This window comes from Stegostoma tigrinum, chromosome 16, assembly GCF_030684315.1.
Source record: "Stegostoma tigrinum isolate sSteTig4 chromosome 16, sSteTig4.hap1, whole genome shotgun sequence".
In the NCBI taxonomy this organism is placed as follows: domain Eukaryota; kingdom Metazoa; phylum Chordata; class Chondrichthyes; order Orectolobiformes; family Stegostomatidae; genus Stegostoma; species Stegostoma tigrinum.
In genome coordinates this window covers 29177848-29198133 of record NC_081369.1, presented here as the reverse complement: position 1 = coordinate 29198133, position 20286 = coordinate 29177848, and the positions used below count along the sequence as shown (strand labels likewise).

At 44.8% G+C, this 20286-nt stretch overlaps 1 protein-coding gene across 8 annotated transcripts in view; it reads right to left on the bottom strand.

Moving 5' to 3' along the window:
* LOC125459639 (uncharacterized) overlaps positions 1-20286 on the bottom strand; it is a 496378-nt gene that overhangs the window by 143224 nt on the left and 332868 nt on the right. The window lies entirely within an intron of this gene.

The window sequence follows — 20286 nt, the reverse complement described above, 5'->3', positions numbered from 1 at the left end:
CTTGGGGTGGGAGGAAGGGATGGGTGAGAGGAAGAACCGGTTAGGGAGTCAGAGACAGGTTGGACCTGTTTTGGGATGCAGTGGGTAGGGGGGAAGAGCTGGGCTGGTTGTGTGGTGCAGTGGGGGGAGGGGACAAACTGGGCTGGTTTAGGGACGCAGTTGGGGAAGGGGAGATTTTGAAACTGGTGAAGTCCACATTGATACCATTAGGCTGCAGGGTTCCCAGGCGGAATATGAGTTGCTGTTTCTGCAACCTTCGGGTGGCATCATTGTGGCAGTGCAGGAGGCCCATGATGGACATGTCATCTAAAGAATGGGAGGGGGAGTGGAAATGGTTTGCGACTGGGAGGTGCAGTTGTTTGTTGCGAACTGAGCGGAGGTGCTCTGCAAAGCGGTGTCCAAGCCTCCGCTTGGTTTCCCCAATGTAGAGGAAGCCACACCGGGTACAGTGAATGCAGTATACCACATTGGCAGATGTGCAGGTGAACCTCTGCTTAATGTGGAATGTCATCTTGGGGCCTGGGATAGGGGTGAGGGAGGAGGTGTGGGGGCAAGTGTAGCATTTCCTGCGGTTGCAGGGGTTGGAGGGCAGTGTGGAGCGAACAAGGGAGTCACGGAGAGAGTGGTCTCTCCGGAAAGCAGACAGGGGTGGGGATGGAAAAATGTCTTGGGTGGTGGGGTCGGATTGTAAATGGCGGAAGTGTCGGAGGATGATGCATTGTATCCGGAGGTTGGTAGGGTGGTGTGTGAGAACGAGGGGGATCCTCTTTGGGTGGTTGTGGCGGGGGCGGGGTGTGAGGGATGTGTTGCGGGAAATACGGGAGACGCGGTGTCTGTTTTCCGGAGAGACCACTCTCTCCGTGACTCCCTTGTTCGCTCCACACTGCCCTCCAACCCCACCACACCCGGCACCTTCCCCTGCAACCGCAGGAAATGCTACACTTGCCCCCACACCTCCTCCCTCACCCCTATCCCAGGCCCCAAGATGACATCCCACATTAAGCAGAGGTTCACCTGCACATCTGCCAATGTGGTATACTGCATCCACTGTACCCGGTGTGGCTTCCTCTACATTGGGGAAACCAAGCGGAGGCTTGGAGACCACTTTGCAGAACACCTCCGCTCAGTTCGCAACAAACAACTGCACCTCCCAGTCTCAAACCATTTCCACTCCCCCTCCCATTCTTTAGATGACATGTCCATCATGGGCCTCCTGCACTGCCACAATGATGCCACCCGAAGGTTGCAGGAACAGCAACTCATATTCCGCCTGGGAACCCTGCAGCCTAATGGTATCAATGTGGACTTCACCAGTTTCAAAATCTCCCCTTCCCCTACTGCATCCCTAAACCAGCCCAGTTCGTCCCCTCCCCCCACTGCACCACACAACCAGCCCAGCTCTTCCCCCCCACCCACTGCATCCCAAAACCAGTCCAACCTGTCTCTGCCTCCCTAACCTGTTCTTCCTCTCACCCATCCCTTCCTCCCACCCCAAGCCGCACCCCCATCTACCCACTAACCTCATCCCACCTCCTTGACCTGTCCATCTTCCCTGGACTGACCTATCCCCTCCCTACCTCCCCACCTATACTCTCTCCACCTATCTTCTTTACTCTCCAGCTTCGGTCCGCCTCCCCCTCTCTCCCTATTTATTCCAGTTCCCTCTCCTCATCCCCCTCTCTGATGAAGGGTCTAGGCCCAAAACGTCAGCTTTTGTGCTCCTGAGATGCTGCTTGGCCTGCTGTGTTCATCCAGCCTCACATTTTATTATCTTGGAATTCTCCAGCATCTGCAGTTCCCATTATCTCTCAACTCCAGCCTCCCAGCCTGCCTCAATCACTTGCAATTTGCCTACCAACATTTAAGGTCCACAGCGGATGCCATTTCCCTCACCCCGAACTGATCCCTGGAACATCTGGACAACAGGGACACCTACATTAGACTCTTGCTCATCCACTACAGCACTGCCTTCAACACCATTATTCCCTCCAGACTGATCTCAAAACTCCAGATCTAGGTCTCAGCTTTATCCTCTGCAACTGGACCCTCAGCTTCTTGACCCATAGAATGCAATCAGTGAAGATAGACAACTGTGCCTTCTCCACGATAACACTCAACACTGGAACCCCACCCACTCCCCCAAGGATGTATTCTCAGCCTCCCACTGTACCCCCTGTACACCCACAAGTTTGCAGCCAAGTTCTGAACGAATGCTATCTACAAGTTTGCTGATGACACCATTGTGGTAGAATGGATATCAAACAATGAGTCAGCATACAGGCAGGAGATAGAGGGCTTGGTGACCTGGTGAAATGATAACCTTTGTCTCAGTGTCAGCAAAACAAAAGTACTGATTATTGACTTCAGAAAGAAAGGAGAACATGCCCCCATCTACATCAACAGAGAGGTTGAGAGTGTTAAATTCCAAGGAGTGATAATAACCAACAATCTGTCCTGGACCTCCCACATAGATGCAATGGCCAAGGAGACACAACAAAACCTCTTCTCCCTCAGGAAACTTAGGAAATTTGGCATGTCCATAAGGTCCCTCACCAACTTTTACAGACGCACCATTAAAAGCATTCTATGTGGGTGCATAGCAGCCTGGTGTGGCAACTGCTGTGCCCAGGACTGTAAGAAATTACAGAAGATGAGTGCACAGCCCAGACTATCATGAAAGCCACCACCCAACCACGGACTCCATTTATACCTCTCAGTGCTGCAGAAAAGCTGCCATCAAAGACTCATCCCACCCCAGTAATGATCTCCAACAACCTCTTCTGTCAGGCAGAAGATACAGGAGCTTGAACACACGTACCAGCAGGTTCAAGAACAGCTTCTTCCTGACTGTTACTAGACTGATGAATGGACTTTCTATGTCAAATAATGTTGATTTTTAAAAAAATGATAATCTTGCTTCACATATGCCCTGTGTGGTGTAACCTTTATGCCTCACTCTGTCCAAGCTTCTTTCCACCCTGATCTGTATGTGTTTGATTACTATGATCTGCCTGCATCGCTTGCAAACAAAGATTAACCCTATACTTAGGTACACATGGCAATAAATCAAACAAATCAAATAAAGCAGAAAAAGGACTAATATGACAGATGTCAGGTGGATCACACAATAGGGTATAAGGTAGTAATTTCAGAGAAAGGGTGTCCTGAGAATGGACCACTGGGCCTGAAATGTTAACTCTGATTTCTCTTCACAGATGCTGCCAGACCTGCTCGGCTTTTCCAGCAATTTCTTTTTTTCTAACGCCAGAGGGAAACTGAAAAAATAAAGAGGAGCAAACAGAGAATGAGAAAGGAATGGCAATTACAACAGAAAGAAATCTAAAGTCTTCTGTGGATGTATGTAAGTAAAAGCATGATAAAAGGAGAAATAGGGCAAGTGTATAAATCGAAAAGTGAATTTATACATGGAGACAGGATTCTTGGGCAAGATATTAAATAAATACTTTGTACCTAGCTTTCTTAAAGAAGGTAATGCTGATGTCTTTAATTTCACTCACTGCTGCTTTGGGCCTGGTGCGGGCTGTGTGTGTGCGCATGTATTTGAAGATGGGGGATGGGTATAATTTTGAATTGGTGTTGCAAAGCATTAAATGAGATTGCAGCTTCAGGATTTCCATGTTCATTAACACATGCAGTAAATTGTGATGTAGCAATCAGATTCAGAGTGGTAATGATGGGAACTACTAGCAGTTTATCATCAAAACCCTTGCAATTTCTAGATCAGTAATCACATTTCAAAAGGTCCACACATTGTCAAGTATGAGCCCTAGCTTTCTGGTTTAGTTCATATTTTCAACAAAAATAGAGTGATTGTTTGGTATTGAAAGGGTTTTTGTCAGTAAATTCCAGATTTTCCAAGGTTAACAGCAAAAGCACTTAAACCATTCAATAATTGTAGTAATTTGCAATGTACAGCTTATCTGTCCCACACCCCAAGTCGCTGAGTTATTTATGTGCTAATAACAGTGCACATTAAACACAGTGCTAATTTCCCAACATGATGTTACTTGTTTTGTGAACATTGAGCCCAGTGATTGTGCTGAATCCTTTGTGATATAAAGCTCTTGTCTTGTAATGTAGGCATAGGCCAGCTGGTTAGTTCAGCGTGAAGGTCAAACGAAAATTATAGGGACATCAACAATAATGGACGAAGATTACTTTTCAAATAAATTTTAAGAACAGCAATTTGCAAACCGTGGACATCATTGGAGTTATTAAATAACAGTAACATATAGGCAATGCTAGATGAAGTGGAACAGTTTGGATGGCTGTGATGCTAGGTATACATAGACATACTTCACATTTTTCTTCACACAATTAGAGCAATCAAAGTGTCTGGTTCAGAAATAATCTACTGCAAATAAACTGCTAATATTCAATTCAACAGCAACACTTGTCACTGTAAATTGGTACCCTCTCTGTAGCTGGGTGCTGTTAATATGAATCAGTAATGCTCTCACTGTGCAAGAGTGAATGTAGTACACTTCCAATAATCCAAATGACTGCAGGGACAAATTAGAAAGACCGAGCCAATAAGGGATCCTGTAAATGTCTGCAATGCTTCCCTGGCCAATTAGTGCTAAATTACGTGCTGTTTTTATGCTGTTTACTCGCATCTCATAGGAAGTGAGCTGAGATGATGTAAAATTATTTCATGTGGGACTGTAGGCAGCTGCTCCAGTGAAGGGATTCATCTATCAGTCTGAGCTGACTTCAAACCCAGATGTCTCTCTCCTCACCCCCCCAAACTAAAGTTCATTAAAGATCATTGTTGGGATTTTTAGTTTTAAGAACACTGATGTTTGATTTTTCATGTTAAGCTTTTTCAATGTCAAAATGCAGCAATTAAAACTCAGTATGTATTCTGCATTTTTAAATGTCAAAGAATGAATGTGTGCAATAGCAACATTGTTTGAATTGTTTTACAACACAAAACAAAACCTCTATGAACAAATAACAGATACCATGTAACTGCTTTGTCTTTTGATGACAATGGAAAGGATCTAGCTGGAGGATACAAGGTACTTTTCCCTAAAATGCTAAAAAAGCACCTTTGAGGATTCCCACTTTAAATCATTCTGAAGATCCTTTAAAAATTTTGATAATTTAATTTTCTATTAAGTATTTCTTATCGGTATTACCTCAGTGCAAACTGCTTTTTATTTTACATTTTATTTCATAAACAGCATTCACAAATATTTCCAACTTATCAAGAAGTTCCACATGTGGCATAAATGAAAATTACTTTTATTGGGTTTTTAAACAATTAATCAATAACTATTATTGGCTAATGCACTGCATAAATTAGAAGGCTGGTATCAAAGGGAGTCTCCTGGCCATTCTGCAGAACTACCACTGTTCTGTAATGTTCTTTAATTTTAATAATAGCTGAAAAAGGCTGAAAGTTGTGTTCTAGTAGTTAGAATTGTCAATTGAATGTAACACTACAACGAATCAGAAGTCAACCTAAAGATATGATTTATGCATTATAATTGCATTAGACTGTTCTTTAGATCTCTAATAATCTGTCAATATCTCTTGCTGTCTGTCATTACCAAGATCATGAGAAAAATCATCTTAACATAATGGTGCATTCTATATTCAAGTAGATATTCCCCACTATTCATAGTCAAAAGAGGAAAATCTTGAGAGTTCAACTTTATTTCTACCTGTTTGAAGATGCTGCAATAGGAAAAACGTTGTTAAACTTGAAAGGATTCAGAAAAGATTTACAAAGATGTTGCCAGGGATCGAGGGTGTGAGCTGTAGGGACAGCCTAAATAGGCCAGGGCTATTTCCCCCGGAACATCAGAGGCTGAGGGGTGACCTTATGGAGATTAATAAAATCATGAGGGGCATGGGTGGGTGAACTGTCAAGGTCTTCTCTGCAGGTTAGCGGAGCCCAAAACTAGAGAGCATGGTGAGATGAGAAAGATGTAAAAGGGACCTGAGGGGGACTTTTTCACGCAGTGGGTGGTGCATGTATGGAATGAGCAGCCAGAGGAAGGGGCGGAGCCTGGCACAATTACTACATTTGAAAGGCATCTGGATAGATATATGAGTAGCAAACATTTAGATGGAAATAGGCCAAATGCTGGCAAATGGGACAAGATTAATTTAGGATATCTGGTAGACATGGATGAGCTGGACCAAACGGTCTGTTTCCGTGCTGTACGTCTCTATGACCCTATGTCTAGACAACTTTTAATAAGACTTAACTTCAATTAATTTAAGAACTAATTTGAGAAAACTGTCTATAAACAGTTACTTGTATCTTCCAGAGATAATGGGAACTGCAGATGCTGGAGAATCCAAGATAACAGAGTGTGGAACTGGATGAACACAGCAGGCCAAACAGCATCTTCGGAACACAAAAGCTGATGTTTTGGTCCTAGACCCGTCGAAAAAGGGGGAGGAGGAGAAGGTTCTGAAATAAATAGAGAGAGAGGGAGGCGGATCAAAGGTAGATAGAGGAGAAGATAGGTGGAGAGGAGACAGACAAGTTAAAGAGGTGGGGATGGAGCCTGTAAAGATGAGTGTAGGTGGGGAGGTAGGGAGGGGACAGGTCAGTCGGGGGAGGATGGGTAGGTCAAGAGGGATGACGTTAGTAGGTAGGAAATGGGGGTGCAGCTTCAGGTGGGAGGAGGGGAATAGGTGAGAAGAAGAACAGGTTAGCAAGGCGAGGACAAGCTGGGCTGGTTTCAGGATGCAGTAGGGGGAGGGGAGATTTTGAAGGTTGTGAAATTCACATTGATACCATTGGGCTGCAGGGTTCCTAAGTGAAATATGAGGCGCTGTTCCCGCAACCTTCAGGTGGCATCATTGTGGCACTGCAGGACGCCCAGGATGGACATGTCGTCTAAGGAATGGGAGGGGGAGTTGAAATGGTTCGTGACTGGGAAGTGCAGTTATTTAGTGCAAACTGATCGTAGGTGTTCCGCAAAGCGGTCCCCAAGCCTCCGCTTGGTTTCCCCAATGTAGAGGAGGCCACGATGGTTACAGCAGATGCAGTGGGTACAGGTGAACATCTGCTTGATATGGAAAGTCTTCTTGCGGCCTGGGATGGGGGTGAGGGAGGTGGTGTGGGGGCAGGTGTAGCACTTCCTGCGGTTGCAGGGGAAAGTGCCAGGTGTGGTGGGGCTGGAGGGGAGTGTGGAGCGGACAAGGGAGTCGCGGAGAGAGTGGTCTCTCAGGAAAGCAGCCAAGGGTGGGGTTGGAAAAATGTCTTTGGTGGTGGGGTCGGATTGCAGACGGGGAAGTGTCGGAGGATGATGCGTTGGATCCGGAGTTTGGTGGGGTGGTATGTGAGGACTAGGGGGATTCTCTTTTGGCGGTTATTGCGGGGACGGGGGCATCTACAATCTGACACAATTAAACCCAGTATTTTCTTCAACTGTAGAGGTTGTGGTTCTTTTAAATTGTTTTCCAAACATTAAGGCAAGATGATAGATTTACTCTTTGAGGATTTGTTCTCACAGTCGTCTGACACATTTTCTTCTGATGTGAAAAGAATGTTCCTATCATACTTAAACCTTTGGTCAGTATGTACTGGTGGGCTTTACAGCAACGTATCTTACTGAAGTAACTCTCACAATTTGTACTTTTTCCTTAATTCCACAGGTCAAAAATGTCTATTTGATAATGCTGGGCCACCTCTCCATTAGACTGTGTATAAATAATGCTGTACAAACTTTAAGCCAGTGAGATAATAAATTAGGGGCTGCCTTATTAAATAGTAGATAGAATTAAAACTAGTGGGATTTCTTTTTAATTGTACTTGATCAGAAAAGTTGCATTGTTTAAGATTCAGTCGCAAGGGTGGGATTTTACACAGTAAGGCACAGTAAGAAATCAGTGGAAAGGGTATGTGTCTTAATGAAGCTGAGAAGCATTAGCCTGAATCTTACAATACTTTGGCAAAGTGTTATTTAATTGAATTTCATGAAGAATTTCTCTTTGAGTGGTCTAGCAAATTACCTAATGCTCTTATCCCACATTTGCCTCTTTAACTACCTAACCTTCTTCCATGGCACGCGTCTTCTCTGATGCTAGCTAGACCTATCACTCGCTGTAGCTGGAAGAATTCTCCAGTTCAGATATCCCAGAATAGGCAGGCAGTCCTCATGCCAGCTCCAGTTTGAAGGGACAAGCTCTGTCAGTCTACAGCTGCTCTGTACAATTCATGACATTTGCACTGGACTTGACAGAGAAGAATAAATTGGTGCTCTGCTTTGTGGACAACAGCCTGGAGATCCAAGGGACGGTGCAAAGGGTGTTGGGGGGTAAAGTCCATGTCCCTCAGGACCAACAGTGGAGAACACAAAACCAGACTCTGCCAGCATGGTCCGACACTACCACCCAGGCCAGTGTAGTTTCAGCCGCTTGGACTTTCAGCACTTCATGAGGATAAGTATCGCCATTTTCTCTCTGCAACCAAACCCATCTCCCATCAAGGTTCATGCTCTACTAGACTCACTACTGCAGGCAATATTGTCCCTAACTTGTTCTCACACACTCAGCACCTCATTTGTTCAACCCTGCATGGTCCTTGTGCCTACTAACACAACAGAACACCTCACCAGCTTTGTCCAAAGATAGCTCCACGAATAGTTGGGCCACACAGTTTGCTCTCAATCAATCCCATCCTTCCTCTCCCATCCAGGAGAAATAGGGTAGCCCGTAATAGGAGAAAGAGAGCCAGGATGAGTGCTAAGATGTCCACATTTTGGTAATACATGTCCCTACGAGGAAAGGGAGCTGACCGTAACTGACCTAACAAACCGCTTCCTGAGCTTGGCCAAGTCCCTGGACTGATATCAAAGGCTTCCCTTGATTACTGAGCCAGGATCTCCTGACTGAAGGGTGTCTCCCTTGGCATAAGGATTACTCACTCAGACTTTAAGACATAAAGTGGTTGAGCCAAATACTATGTTTCTGCCACGGAAGCTCCTGGCACATGGTTCAACTGTGCGACTGATAATAGGACAGTGCAGCACAGCAACACGTCCATCACCTTGACTAATGACGATTGACAACGTGACAAACTGCCAAGCTTTGTGGTCCATTGGGTTTTCTTAGGCCTGGAGGTGGTGTCCAGGAGGAGGACTTGTGTTGGATTTTCTTAGGCCTGGGGGTGGTGTCCAGGAGGAGGACTTGTGTTGGAGGGTCTAGGCCCGAAACATCAGCTTTTGTGCTCCTGAGATGCTGCTGGGCCTGCTGTGTTCATCCAGCCTCACATTTCATTATCTTGCCAAGCTTTGTGTCAGCTTTAAATAAGAAGCCAACGTAGGGTGGGGTAGAGTTGGTGTGAGCATCCAATTAGACACAAGTGATCCTAGTAAGTAAGAACTAAGAAAGCCAGTGAGCAGCCCTGAAATGCCTTTGGTCCAATCTGTGAGATTGGTGTCTGTTCAAATGCACAGGGTGACCTTATAGCAGCATTCTAATGGCAGGTACCAGTGTGGTTCAAAGTGTAGCACCAAAGTACAGAACTGTAGTGTGAGTGGATCAGAGACGTGTTATGATGTGCAAAAACACTAGCAGGAGTCAGATACCAAGGGTTGTGGGTGTGGGTGCTTGTAGCCACTACCCTAGAGTGTGACCTGAGATGTTTGTCCTGGGTTTCCAGTATGGAGTTGCAGAGGAGCAAGCTGGATTCACTGAGTGTCCACTCTGGCTTTCATGTCAGGAATTCTTGACATCTATTTTCTAGCTACCAGGTGGTGGAATAAGACCCTACATATTGATGAGGTGAGATTTAGCGTTAACGAGGGTGATAACAAGCAACAATCCTTTTAATAGGCAGAGACAGTAAGAACTGCCAACGTTGGAGTCAGAGATAACAAAGTGTGGTGCTAAAGCAACATAGCAGGCCAGGCAGGCAGCATCAAAGGAGCAGGAGAGTTGATGTTTCAAGGCGGGACCCTTCTTCAGAAATGGGGGAGGGGGAAGGAGTTCTTAAATAAATAGAGAGAGGAAAGGTGGGGCTGGGGGAAGGTAGGTGGGATGGTGATAGGTGAGTGCAGGTCAGTAGTGGTGAGGATTTTAGGAGGCATCTCCACGCTCACTAGTGAGAATCACATCTCGATGCCCAAAACCTGTGTGGTAAACTGCAACTTGTTTCTCCTGATATCGGGGACACTGTCACGACACATCTCACAGAATTCTCCTATAAATCATGCTCGAGCCCACATTGATCAGACCTGATAAAGATCCCACCCACTGAAAAGCTTGCAACATGCTCATAGTGCTGCAGCCCATATTCCCCAACCTTAGGGAAATGAAATTATGAGAGCCAATGAAAGAAAGACTCAAAAGTAGGAATGGGAGAGGGGTAGAAGTGAATAGGCTGGAACTACTGAGGTCTCATCAAGGTCTGTATCCAATTCACTTTAGTGTTTCTAGATGATTTTCCTGTTCCTTTAATTATTCCCCAGAATGAAATATTTTCAGAAGTTTTTGGTGATGAGATGTAAATAAATTACTCATAAATTTAATGAGCTCTGATTTTGTGATCATATTTCATGAAGTTCTGATTGCTCAATTCTTCTTTGTTTATGAGCAACATAATGACAACTTGATGGCCTCATCCCTATTCATTAATAATAATGATACCACCTAAGAACAAGAGGAAAAAAGTCACATTGCGATCAAAAGAACATCATTCAGAAGAACTTCGAAGCAATGATGATCCATGTTAAGGAGTTGAAAGAATTAATTATCGTGAAGTAACAATTGCAGATGTTTTCTGAGAATTGAAGCCTACAACTGTGTTTGATTAGCTGACAACTATGTAATGATAAAGCATTAAAAAACTATTGCATCATACTAGTTTAATTTGGAATCTATTTAAATAATTATAGAACATAGAACATTACACTGCTGCAGAGGCCCTTCAGCCCTCAATGTTGCGATGACGTGTGAAACCAATCTGAAGCCCATCTAACCCAGACTATTCCATTATCATCCATATGTTTATCCAATGACCATTTAAATGCCCTTAAAGTTGGTGAGTCTACTCCTGTTGCAGGCAGAGCATTCCATGCCCTTACTACTCTCTGAGTAAACAATCTACCTCTGCCATCTATCCTGTATCTACTACCGTTCAATTTAAAGTTATGTCCCCTCATGCTAGCCATCACCATCCAAGGAAAACGGCTCTCACTGTCCGACCTATCTAATGGTCTGATCATCTTGTATGTCTCTACTAAGTCACCTCTTAACTTTCTTCTCTCGAACGAAAACAGCTGCAAGTCCCTCAGCCTTTCCTCATAAGACCTTCCCTCCATACCAGGGAACATCCTGGTAAATCGCCTCTGCACCCTTTCCACTGCTTCCACATCCTTCCTATAATGTGGCAACCAGAACTGTACGCAATACTCCGAGTGTGGCCGCACCTGAGTTTTGTACAGCTGCAACAAGACCTCATGGCTCCGAAACTCAATCCCTCTACCAATAAAACCTAACACACCGTATGCCTTCCTAACAACCCTATCAACCTGGGTGGCAACTTTCAGGGATCTATGCACATAGACATCGAGATCTCTCTGCTCATCTACACTACCAAGAATCTTACCATTAGCCGAATACTCTGTATTCCTGTTACTCCTTCCAAAGTGAATCACCTCACACTCTTCTGCATTAAACTCCATTTGCCACATCTCAGCCCAGCTCTGCAGCTTATCTATATCCTTCTGTAACCTGCAACATCCTTCCACACTATCCACAACTCCACCGACTTTAGTGTCATCCGCAAATTTACTAACCTATCCAGGTCATTTATAAAAATGACAAACAGCAGTGGCCCCAAAACAGGTCCTTGCAGTACACCACTAGTCACTGAACTCCAAGATGAACATTTCCCGTCAACCACCACCGTCTGCCTTTGTACAGCTAGCCAATTTCTGATCCAAACTGCTAAATCACCCTCAATCCCATGCCCCTTTATTTTCAGCAATAGCCTACCATGGGGAACCTTATCAAACGCTTTACTGAAATCCATATACACCACATCAACCACTTTACCCTCATCCACCTGTTTGGTCACCTTCTCAAAGAACTCAATACGGTTTGTGAGGCACGACCTAACCTTCACAAAACCGTGTTGACTATCCCTAATCAAATTATTCCTTCCTAGATGATTATAAATCCTATCTCTTATAATCCTTTCCAACACTTCACCCACATTCGAAATGCAGACATATTACCAGTATACCAATCTTCTGCTCCATACCATGCAAGTGAAAAAATTACCTCATTCTCGGAGGCTTTTATACAGCCACTTTGTTTACTTCAATAATTGTATTGAACATAATCATTTTCAAAATTGAGACATCTAAATGTAGATGTAAATCTACATATCTACTTATAACTAACTTTGAGCTGATAATTTTCATTTAACACAAAAACAATCCTAATAACTGCCTTTCAATCTGCAAAGTTACACATTTCATTCTAAGTTTCAATTTGAGTTGCACTGGCTTTCATCAATTAAATTTCCAACATTAAATTCATATCGTAGTTTAAATATTCCCCAACAAGATTTCCCACAGAGGCAAAGAACCTCACTTTCTCACAACTTCACCTAATCTGGCTTTAATCCATTCATTTTAACATCATGTCATAAAGAAATGAATGAATTTGTTTAAATCAAGCATCTTTTACAACCTCAGGGCATACCAAAGTGCCTTACTGAAATTAAATAGTTTGAAAGTGAAGTCACTAAATGGCGTTTAATTGCAAATAGTAAATCCCACATCCTATGAGGTGATAATGATGACATATTATAATTTAATGGTGTTTGTTGAGGAATAAGTATTGATCAGGATATTGCGGAGAACTCCTTACTCTTCTAAAGTCTTAGGATTTCCAGATCCATCTTAGAGTGCAGACTTAAACTGAGTGCTATAAAACAATAATGAGTTTTTAAAGGTAAAAGAACCAGAAACTGGTAACAAACAATACATTACATGTGCAACCTCCAAAGATACTGTGGGCCATGGAACTAATCCCCTTTATCATTGTATTCACAGTGCTGTTGTAGTGGCTACTGTGTGCATATTAATAGCTTCCATAGTGGATATGGTGCTGGGCTGGGAAGGGCTCAGAGTGCATGGTACAATCCCAAGAGAATACAATTCAGTTAGCAGTTAGAAAGGCAAATGCAAATGTTAACATTCATTTTGATTCAGCTAGAATGCAAGAGTAGAGATGTACTACTGAGGCTGTATATGACTTTGGTCACACTGCATTTGGAATATTGTGACCAATTTTGAGTCTCGTATATAAGGAGGGATGTGCTGCATTGGAGATGGTTCACAGGAAATATACAAGAATAATGCTGGGAATGTCATATGAGTAGCTATTGAGGAACAGGGGATCTGATTGAAAGTTACAGAATACTGAGAGTCCTGGATAGAGTGGATGTGGAGAAGCTATTTCCATTTGTAGGAGAGACTAGGACCTCAGACCACAGACTCTGAGAAAAGGGACGATCGTTTAGAATACAGATGAGGAGAAATTTCTTCAGTCAGAGGTGCTGAATCTGTGGAACTCATTGCTGCAGAAGGCTAAGGAGGCCAAGTTGTTGAGTGTATTTAAGACAAGGATGGATAGGATCTTGATTGGTAGGGGGACCAAAGGTTGTGGGGAGAAGGCTAGGGGATGGTGTTAAAAAAGATGATTGAATGGCAGAGCAAACTCAGTGGGCTGAATGGCCTAATTCTGCTTCTATATCTTATGTTTTTATGGACCTGATGAAGTGAATTTGATACACTGAGAAATTTTACTTAGTCTCATGGAGCGAAACCATCCATAAAACTGGACAAAAGCGACAGCCAAAGTATTGTAAGATTCAATCTATAGTTTTTTTTAAAATAGGAATACAGACCATTACAACAACCACCAAAATATTAACAGATTAGAAAAATACATCAATCTTCATTAACTCAACCAACTCTTATCATTCACCAAACAAAAAAAAAATCACGATTGCTTCTCATATTGATGCCTAGGGGACTTTGCTGCACATAAATTGTTTGTGGCATTTCCTTATAAAACAAGTAATGTCACTTCAAGCGTGATTCACTGACTGCCTTTGAGACATCCTGAGGGTGTAGAAGGTCATTTTAAAAGGATTTCCCAAATATCTACCATCTAAAAGAACAACAGCAGCACATACAGGGGGACCAACAGTACCCAGCATTTCACCTCCAAGTCACACACTGTGTTGGCTTGGAAATATATCACTAATTCCTTCACCGTCATTTGATCAAAATCCTGAAACACTTTCCCTATTGTGGGTGTATCTCTACCACATCAACTGTAACTGCTCAGGAAGCTGACTCACTATTAGTGTATTTAAGGCGGATAACAAATTCTGGCCTTCACAGCAATATCTGCACCCATGGGCAAAGGAAGTAAAAGACAGTTTTGTTTTTTTTTGAGTAATAAGCCATGTTTAGATGCCAGGTGCAACAGTTGTGGTGTCCTAGTCTGAGGAAGGACATTCTTCCCATTGAGGGAGTTCAGCGAAGGTTCACTAGACTGATTCCCAGGATGGAAGGGCTGACATACGAGGAAAGATTGGATAAACAGGGCTTGTATAACACTGGAATTTAGAAGAATGAGGGGGAATGTCACAAAAACATATAAATCCTGATGGAACTGGGCAGCCTAGATGCAGGAAGAATATTCCCAATGTTGTGGACATCCAGAACAAGGGGTCACAGTCCAAGAATAGGGGGCAAGCCATTCAGGACTGGGATGAGGAAGAAGTTCTTCCCTCAGGGAGTTGTGAACCTGTGGAATTCCCTCCCACAGGAAGCTGTTGGGGCCAGTTCATCAGATACATTCAGGAGGGAGCTGGATGTGGCCCTTGTGGCTAGAGGGATCAAGGGGTATGGAAAGGAAGCAGGAATGGGATACTGAGATTACATGATCAGCCATGATTATATTGAATGGTGGTGCAGGCTCAAAGGGCTGAATGGCCTACTCCCACACCTATTTCCTATGTTTCTATGTTACAACTTTCTTCAGGATCCTGGCTGGCAATTGTAGTGACTGCCAGTATGTGGACTCAAGACAGCTGGTGAGTCCTACTGGACCTAAATTGAGTAAGATACCTCAGAGGCCAGGGACCAAGAGGGTATCCAGGAGAATTTGTACCCTGGACTGTCCACCTACATCTGGTTTGGAACAGTTAAATTGTTTATCAACATCCAAATCAGAAACAATCAAAATAAACATCTGGTGAATAGGTTACCTAGTTCTATTGAAGGTTGATGCCAGTGCAACCATATCAGAGATTGCAGAACCATTTTTGAAACAAAATTCACGCTGGACTCCAGCCGCTAAGTTTGTGCAAGGCTAAAACTAGGCTAAGATCCTATACCAGGGAACCTTTACACATTAAAGGTACAAGTTTGGTTCAGGCTTCTTATGAAAAGCAGCTGTCTCAGTTGCCAGTGTGGAAAGCAAATGGCTCAGGCCCAAACTTGATGGGGTGAAATTGTTTGTAAGAGGTTCACCTAGAATGGCTCAACACTTTTCAATTAGAAAACAGCTACCTCAGTGAAGTCCTAATAAAATACCCTGACATTTTTCAGGCAGGTCTAGGGACTATTAAAGGAGCCAAGTCCACCTTGCATGTTGACCAGGAAGTAATTCCATGATACTGCAAGATCCACCCAGTTCAATTTACCTTATGGACAAAAGTAGAGGCAGGAAGCAGAAGGCTGGAAAGTGAATGAACCATCAAACCAGTGAAGTTTGCAGAATGGGCAGCACTGGTCACAACAATTGTGGAGCCCAATGGGTCAGTTTGCCTTTGTGGGTACTTTCGAGGGCGGCACGGTGGCTCAGTGGTTAGCACTGCAGCCTCACAGCGCCAGGGACCCAGGTTCGATTCCAGCCTCGGGTAACTGCCTGTGTGGAGTTTGCACATTCTCCCTGTGTCTGCGTGGGTTTCCTCCGGGTGCTCCGGTTTCCTCCCACAGTCCAAAGATGTGCAGCCTAGGTGGATCGGCCATGCTAAATTTCCCTTAGTGTTCAGGGGTGTGTGGGTTATAGGGGGTCTGGGTGGGATGCTCCAAGGGGCGGTGTGGACTTGTTGGGCTGAAGGGCCTGTTCCACACTGTAGGGAATCTAATCTTTAAAGCAATCGGTAAACCACTTTTCACAGCTGAATAAATACCCAATCCCTCACATACAGGAATTATAAAAAGCAGTTGTGGGGTGGTGGGGCGAGTGGTGGGGGGTGTGGTGGTGTGGCTGTTACTCATGAAGGTGGACATGAGCCACACTTACCTGCAACTGCATTTAGACAAGGATTCCCAGAAGGATGCAAAATTAATACTCATAAGGGACTGTACCAAAATGAGGATATTGGCGAGAAGTTGTGTCTGCTACCCAGGATTGGATACACACATAGCTGCACTGGTGGGGCAAGGCAGTGCCCAGAGTGCCAACAAAAATTACCACCCACAGCTCCCTCACATTCGTGGGAATGGCCAGGTAAACCTTGGATTCCATGGAGTTATTTCAATAAGTACCACAACCATAACAGCAGAAATTGATTGTTTTTTTTCCCCCAGCTTGCAGAGGTTTGTTCTTGTGTTGAGACAATGGCTGTAGTTTCAGTTAGGTTGGCCAAAGCAGTGCAAAAGATGGGGCACAAATGATATCCAGCGTAATCCATTTTATATATGATAACAAAGTGTGGAGCTGGATGAACACAGCAGGTCAAGCAGCATCTTAGGAGCACAAAAGCTGACGTTTCGGGCCAAGACCCTTCATCAGAAAAGCCATTTTATGTGTTATTTTGCCTTAATTTTTAAACATTGTGTTGGATGTGGACCTAGTCCGGATGTTTCCACTGGTTTTGCATATTATAAGACTTCAAATGTATATGTTTCAGAACAACAGTGCTAGTGGGAACCTAAGAGCTTTTTATGATAATTTATACCAAAACCCTTTCTTCCTTGGTAGAAGTCTGGCAGTGCTGAATGTTGAACAGTTTCCATTGTGTCCTTTGGATCAGCTCCACTCCAGTGGGGAGCTTCATGGAGATGGTTGCAAGTGTTGTGGCAAGGAAGATGGGGAGAAACACTGGTGCAGTGCCAGAACCCTGCTTGACACCAGTTTGAAGTTGTATTGAGTCTGCAGTGGATTGTTGGTGACACTCAATGCTTGAATGTCATTATGAGTCAAGCAGACAATTGTGATGAGTTTCTGCAGGCCACTGAATTTGATGAGAATATTCTGCAATCCCTCATATTTGACAGAGTCCTAGGCTTATGTGAGTTCAAAGAAGGCCATGTACAGAGGTTGGTGCTGTTCCCTGCACTTTTCACACACTGCAATTCATGTCCATTGTGTCTCTTGCCAGGTGGTAGATACCTTCAGGCTTGAGAAGGAGCTATTAAACCACGGGAGGAGATAGCTGAAGAGGATTCTCATGAAGGCCTTTCCTGCAGTGGACAGCAGGGAAATCCCTCTGTAATTAACAAAGCTGGACTTTTCTCCTTTTTTGATGGTGGTTACAATTACAGCATCTCTGGGATATCCCAGCATGCTCTCTTCCTTCCAAAGGAGGGCAATAAGCTCATGGTTTCTTGTCAAGAGTCTCCGCCACATTTTAGTCCTTCTACGAGGGCTGTGCTCAAGATTTTGTTGCTTTCCAGTTTTGGATGACATTTTTTGAGCTCATGGTAGTTTGGAAGTGCACTAGAGATGGTGATGGATACTGTGTGGGGGATGGTATCAACAGCATATGTCGAAAGCTGTGTCTTACTCGAGGAGATGCTCAAAGTGTAGTTTCCAGTGTGTGTTGATGGCCTGTCAGCCTTTGATGAGGGATTCTGTTTTTGGCTGTCAGTGAAGTACATTGCTGGGTACTCAGACCACATTGGTTTTGTTTGCACTGAAAAAACCACACATGTCATGGTCATTGGTGAGTCATTGAGATTCCTATGCTCTTTCCACCCACCATTGACTCTTTAAGTCATTGGGTCTTTGTGGCACCTTTGACCTTCAGTTGCCAATGACTTGTTTCCTCTCAATGAGGTTTTGGAGGAGCTGCCAGTTCAGGAACACCATGCATCTGCAGTCTAGGAGCTCCTGAATCTTTTGAGTATTCTCATCAAACCAAACTTGGCGTTTCCTGGTTGACAGGCCAAGTGTTCCCATGCAGATACTGACAATGGTTAATTTTATGATGGGCCAAATGCTGTGGCAACTTTGCAGCTCTGACACGTTGGCCATTGCCACGTTGATTGTGTGACCGTGCCTCAGTAGGTCTTTTTTCTCAGGGTCTTTAGGGACAGCAGCAGAGATTTTTCTACTTCTGGTTTGGAGCCAGGTTGATGGAGATGGTAGAGTATATTGGTTTGTGGTCAGTCTGACAGCCATCAGTTCCAGTCATGACATGGGTGATGCAGACATCTTTGCAGTCCCTCATTCAAATGGTGATGTAGCCCATTAGGTACTGGTGGTTGGAGCGAGGTCTTGCACTTGTCCCTCTGGTGGAACAGGCAAATGTTATGATGAGATCATGTTCTAGGCACTTCAATAGGAGGAGGACTCCAGTGGATCTTCTTTTCCCTTCACCTTCCTTACCCAACATGTCTTTCCAAAGGTTTGCAACCCTCCCAACTCTGACGCTGAAGTCACCAAGAATTAGCTTGTCTCCCTCGGGGATGTGCAACAGTGATTGGCCAAGGCTGGTGCAGAATGCCTCTTAAGTCTTGACCGTTGGGTCTTGGGTCGGAGTAAGCACTGACAACTATGATGTACTACTTCTTGACAGGGAGAGCCAGAGGGTCATAAGGCACTCACTTACCCCACAGGGGGATTCAATCAGATGTCCAAGCCCAATTCCTCCGCCTCCGCGGCATCTGCTCCCAGGATGAGGCAGTCCACTCCCGCACATCCCAGATGTCCAAGTTCTTCAAGGACTGCAACTTTCCCCCCGCAGTGGTCGAGAACGGCCTTGACTGTGTCTCCTGCATTTCCTGCCACACATCCCTCACACCCCGTCTCCACCACAACCGCCCCAAGAGGATCCCCCTCGTTCTCACACACCACCCCACCAACCTCCGGATACAACGCATCATCCTCCAACACTTCCGACATCTACAATACACCACCCAAGACATTTTTCCATCCCCACCCTTGTCTGCCTTCTGGAGAGACCACTCTCTCCGTGACTCCCTTGTGCGCTCCACACTGCCCTCCAACCCCACCACACCTGGCACGTTCCCCTGCCACCGCAGGAAGTGCTACACTTGGCCCCACACCTCCTCCCTCACCCCTATCCCAGGCCCCAAGATGACTTTCCATATTAAACAGAGGTTCATCTGCTCATCTGCCAATGTGGTATACTGTATCCATTGTACCTGGTGTGGCTTCCTCTACATTGGGGAAACTAAGCAGAGGCTTGGGGACAGCTTTGCAGAACACTTCCGCTCGGTTCGCAATAAACAATGCACCTCCCAGTCGCGAACCATTTCAAGTCCCCCTCCCATTCTTTAGACGGCATGTCCATCATGGGCCTCATGCAGTGCAACAAGGATGCTACCCGAAGGTTACAGGAACAGCAACTCATATTCCGCTTGGGAGCCCTGCAGCCCAAATGGTATCAATGTGGACTTCACCAGCTTAAAAATCTCCCCTTCCCCCACTACATCCCAAAACCAGCCCAGCCTATCTCTGCCTCCCTAACCTGTTCTCCCTCTCACCCATTCCCTCCTCCCACCTCAAGCCGCACCTCCATTTCCTACCTACTAACCTCATCCCACCTCCTTGACCTGTCCGTCTTCCCTGGACTGATCTATCCCCTCCCTACCTCCCCACCTATAATCTCCTCTCCACCTATCTTCTTTTCTCTCCATCTTCGGTCCGCCTCCCCCTCTTTCCCTATTTATTCCAGAACCCTCTCCCCATGCCCTTCTCTGATGAAGGGTGTAGGCCCGAAACGTCAGCTTTTGTGCTCCTGACATGCTGCTTGCCCTGCTGTGTTCATCCAGCTCCACACTTTATTATCTTCGCAGTGGAGATGGTGTTCTTCTTCAGGTTTGCTTTTCCAGTAGGAGACATAACTGTCACCTTGTTCTTGACGTTGGCCATCTCCTGCCAGTTGTGTCTCACTCAGGGCAGTGATCTCAATGTTGTAGTGCTGGAGTTACTGGGCATTAACAGCAGCTTCTGGTCTGTTGTTTTTGGGATTGTCCATAAGGGTCTTGAAATTCCAGGTTCTGAAATTATTTG